We start from the raw sequence: 5,000 nt of genomic DNA, 5'->3' as shown, positions 1-5,000 counted from the left end.
GCTGACGGGGCAGAGAATATGGCGTCAGGCACAGCTGCAGGGTCTCTTGCTGCCTGGAGCGGTGTTTATATTGACCTCAACCCAGGCACACCTGGGGAGGGCTGGCCTGCACGTTCAGGCTGCCCAGGTCAGCCAATCCTCACCCCTCAGGGGCTCACAGTTGCAGAAAATGGAACTTGCAGAACCGGCCACGTCCAAGGAACAGGTGTGGGCTCCTGAGAGTCAGGATAGACAAGGGAGTGCAGCTCTGGCTTGTTTTCTAATCATTTTATCTGGCCCATGAGTGGGAGACAACTTCAAGAAGGCCCTCTCCTAATGAGAGGAACCCAGGAGTCAGGGAGAGGAGGGGTGGGTGGTGGGTGGAGACAGAGGCCTGGTGCCCCGGGTGCAGTGGAAATCTCTGGAAGGCCAGGCGGAGGGAGGCCACACAGAGTGACGGCCAGGGTCACAGGCCAGTAGGCGCTGCTGTTTGTTAGTTCAAGTCCTGCTCTGAGGTGCTCTGTGTCAGCTCTGAGCGACAGGTGAGCTGGGGGTGCTCTGCAATGAGGGCTATGTGCACGGTTCCTGTGTGCCCAGCCCTGCCAGGGTACCGGCCCAGGGGAGCTCTGTATCCTGGGAGGGGCCTGACCACGAGAGCCTCATGGGCTGCTGGGTAGCTGCACAGGTGAGCTCCATACCCTGGGAGGGGCCTGACCATGAGAGCCCCGTGGGCTGCTGGGGACCTGACAAGATGAGCTCCATATCCTGGGAGTGACCTGACCACGAGAGCCCCGTGGGCTGCTGGGGACCTGGTAAAGGATGTCAGGACAGTCAGTGAAGCCACCGAGGATATACATCCAGTAGTTCCTAATTCCTACACCCTGCTGGTCATTCTACCATCCACCAGGACATGGCATTCTGTATTAGACTTCAATGATGCCTTCTTCTGTATTCCATTAGTCCCAGAGTCACAAGAAATTTTGGCTTGTGAGTGGCAGGACTCAACATACAACAAAAACAAAGTTGCTGGGCGGTCCTGCCCCAAGGGTTCAAAAATACCCACACCATCTTTGGGGAAACGTTAGCTAAACACCTAAAAGTTCTACCTCTGCAAAAGGGAACCCTCCTTCAATATGCAGACGACATTCTGATCGCCAGCCCTACTAAGGAGGCCTCTGAACTACCTAGCCAATAAAGGATAGAAGGTGTCGAAAAAAAAGCCTCAAATATCACAGACTATGGTGACCTGCCTGGGCTTCATTCTCACAGAAGGTGGGAGAAGTGCATCCCAGGAAAGGGAAGAAGCCATTTGCAGCCTTACCCCTTCTAAAACTTGAAGACAGCTTAGGGGTTCCTGGGGAGGCCGGGGATTGCTGCATCTGGATCCCTAACTACAGTCTAATAGCTGGGCCTCTGTATGAAACACTGAAAGGAAAAGATGATGATCCTTTTGAATAGAATCCAGAAGCAACCTTTCAAGAATGCAAAGAGCAGTCAATCCAGACCCTTGCGTTGGAACTCCCTAATTTAGCTAAACCCTTTGAACTTTACATCCCCATAGAATGTGAACCGCCCTTGGAGTATTGGTGCAAAAACTGGGACCACTTGAAATGGAACAATGCAAGAATGCCCTCCAGGTAGGATAAACTACAGTCACCAATGGCTTGGCCCACCACCACATCCGGCCAGGGTACTGGGGGTATCTAAGAACCTGGAAATCAGCAGCCTGCGAATCCAGCTCCCTCCTAAGGGAAAAGGACCCCACATGGTTATCCTAACCACCCACCATGCCCTGAAGTTTCAGGGGTCGCTCCGTGGGCACGCTGACCTCGAGTGAGGAGGCCCTCCAACTCCAACCCCCAGAGAGACAACCAGGGAAAACGGGCCCCTATGACGACTCGTGTGACCATCACTTGACCTGGAGCTTCTCTCAGAAAACAACAAGAGTGTGCCCCAAAAGAGCAGACTACTGCTTGCAGGACTGACTGCACCCAGAGGGGAGCTAATAAGCTTGGCAGGGGAACCGTATATCATGCTGTCACCATAGAAAAGCCTACAGACACCGCGGTGACGGTGCCCAGTGAGAGCGGCTGGACTCCTGGCTACTTCAAAAGGCCGTTGACTCAGTTGCCATCATGGTCCTGGATCACCACCGGGCCTGGACTGTCTGGGAGTTGAGTGGGCAGGGCTCTGACATCTGGTGCTGTTTGTACGTTAATTTAGGGGCCTAATTGAAGAAGGCACAGACTACTGGTCAGAGCATCTAGGCTGGCAGAAACCGTCAGCCTAAGGTGGCTGAACAAATGTGGGGCAGGATAAAACCGGCCACCCCAGCATCTCGGCGCATCTCTCTCCTGGACCCTTAAAAGTCATTAGAATCTATAACACTTCCAATGCTGGCACTCAGGCGGACGAGCAGTGAGGCAGGAGGCCTGGGGACAATCAACATCACCTAGAGGCTGCTGGGGAGAAGTTCTGCCCCTCCCCACGAGTATGAGGACTCCCAACTCAGCATGAAGCAGTTACAGAAGAGGGGTCTGCACCCACAGCGCCCCAAGAATGAGGAATGGGACAAAAGGCAGAGGAGTGGTTTGTCACCGGCAAAGCCCATGAAAAATTCCTGGGAGATAAAAATAGAATCTGGACAATAGAATAAAGTCTAACCTTTTTTCCTCTGTGCTTTGTCTAATTTCACGTGCTCCTAGGGGTCCGCATGCAGAGGTCCCACACCCGGTACTTCAGACCCGATTTCCTAATGCAGAATGGCTGGGTCGACACTTCAGCTCCTGGGGCCCCATGCAGACTCCGCGACATAGAGCCTGAGCTGCAGGCAACCCGCCCCTCGAGAGCTCCGCTCCTCCCTCCCGCTGATGCTGCTGAGATCCCTACACAGCAGCTCAGCCCACAGCCCGTGGGGTAGTGCACGTTCTCATCTCTCCATTCTCTGAAGAAAATATAAAGTTTCACTTGCTTCTGAACCAAACTCAGTCTCGATCTGTTAGCTCCAAAGACACTGGGCAAGGAGAGCCTTGTTGGGGCCCACCCTGGTGGATCAGTAACAGAAATTGACAACACTGTAACTTCAATTAACAGATGTGTGAGCAAAACTGTAATTAACATATAGCAGTGTATAAGGCTCGGGTAAAATAAGATGTTTCTAACACTTCCATTGGATATTTCCATCACTTTATATGGAGCACAGGGGCACTGCAATTCACCCGTTCCCTAACCCTAACCCTAACCCTAACCCTAATCCTAAACCGAACACTTAACCTAACCCTTACACTACACGGTACCCTAACCCTAACCCGTACACTAACAATAACGCATAACCTAACACGTACTCTAACACTAACCCGTTGTCATACCCTAAAATGGAGCATGAAACGTACCCATTCCCTAACCCTAACCCTAAACCTAACCTTAAACCTAACCCTAACACTAAACCTAATCCTAAACCATACACTAACACTAACGCGTACCCTAACACGTACGCTAACCCTAAACCGTTGTCGTACCCAAACCTGTACCATAAACCGTACCCGTTCCCTAACCCTAACCCTAAACCTAACCCTTACCCGAAGCCTTACCCTAACCCGTACCCTAATCCTAACACATACACTAACACTAACCCGTACCCTAACACATACGCTAACCCTAAACCGTTGTCATACACTAACCTGTACCCGAAACCGTACCCGTTCCCTAACCCTAACCCTAACACTAACCTTTACCCGAAGCCTTACCCTAACCTTTACCCTAATCCTAACCCGTACACTAACACTAACACATACCCTAACATGTACACTAACCCTAAACCGTTGTCGTACCCTAACCTGCACCCTAAACTATACCCGATACATAACCCTAACCCTAAACCTAGCCCTAACACTTACCCGATGCCTTACCCTAAACTGTACCCTAATCCTAACCCGTTCACTAACACTAACCCATGCCCTAACACGTACGCTCACCCTAAACCGTTGTCGTACCCTAACCTGTACCCTAAACCGTACCTGTTCCCTAACCCTAACCCTAACCATAACCCAAAACTTAACCATTACCCGAAGCCTTACCCTAACCCGTACCCTAATCCTAACCCGTACACTAACACTAACCCGTACCCTAACACATACGCTAACCCTAAACCGCTGTCGTACCCTAACCTGTACCCTAAACCGTCCCTGATCCCTAACCCTAACCCTAACCCTTACCCGAAGCCTTACCCTAACCCATACCCTAAATCTAACCCGTACACTAACACTAACCCATACCATAACATGTACGCTAACCCTAAACCATTGTCGTATACTAACCTGTACCCTAAACCATCCCCGTTCCCTAATCCTAACCCTAAACCTAACCATAAACCTAACCTTTACCCGAAGCCTTACGCTAACCCGTACCTTAATCCTAACAAGAACACTAAAACTAACCCATACCCTAACACGTACGCTAAAACTAAACTGTTGTCGTACCCTAACCTGTACCCTAAACCGTCCCTGTTCCCTAAACCTAACCCTAACCCTAATCTTAACCCGTACATTAACACTAACAAGTACGCTAAACCTAAACCGTAGTCGTACCCTATCCTGTACCCTAAACCATCCCCATTCCCTAACCCTTACCCGAAGCCTTACCCTAACCCGTACCCTAATCCTAACATGTACACTAACACTAACGCATACCCTAACACGTACGCTAACTCTAAACCATTGTCGTACCCTAACCTGTACCCTAAACCGTCCCTGTTCCATAACCCTATCCCTAACCCTAAACCTAACCCTTACCCGAAGCCTTACCCTAACCTGTACCCTAATCCTCACCCATACACTAACACTAATCCGTACCCTAACACGTACGCTAACCCTAAACCGTTGTCATACACTAACCTGTACCCTAAACCGTACCCATTCCCTAACCCTAACCCAAGCCATAACCCTAACCGTAAACCTTACCGAAGACTTACACTAACCCGCACCGTAATCCTAACCCATACACTAACACTAAACCATACCCTA

This window comes from Delphinapterus leucas, chromosome 12, assembly GCF_059928025.1.
Source record: "Delphinapterus leucas isolate spDelLeu-1000000601 "Yukka" chromosome 12, BTC_Dleu_Yukka2, whole genome shotgun sequence".
NCBI classification, from domain to species: Eukaryota; Metazoa; Chordata; class Mammalia; order Artiodactyla; family Monodontidae; genus Delphinapterus; species Delphinapterus leucas.
The sequence above is the reverse complement of the archived record's forward strand: the minus strand, read 5'-3'. Positions refer to the sequence as shown.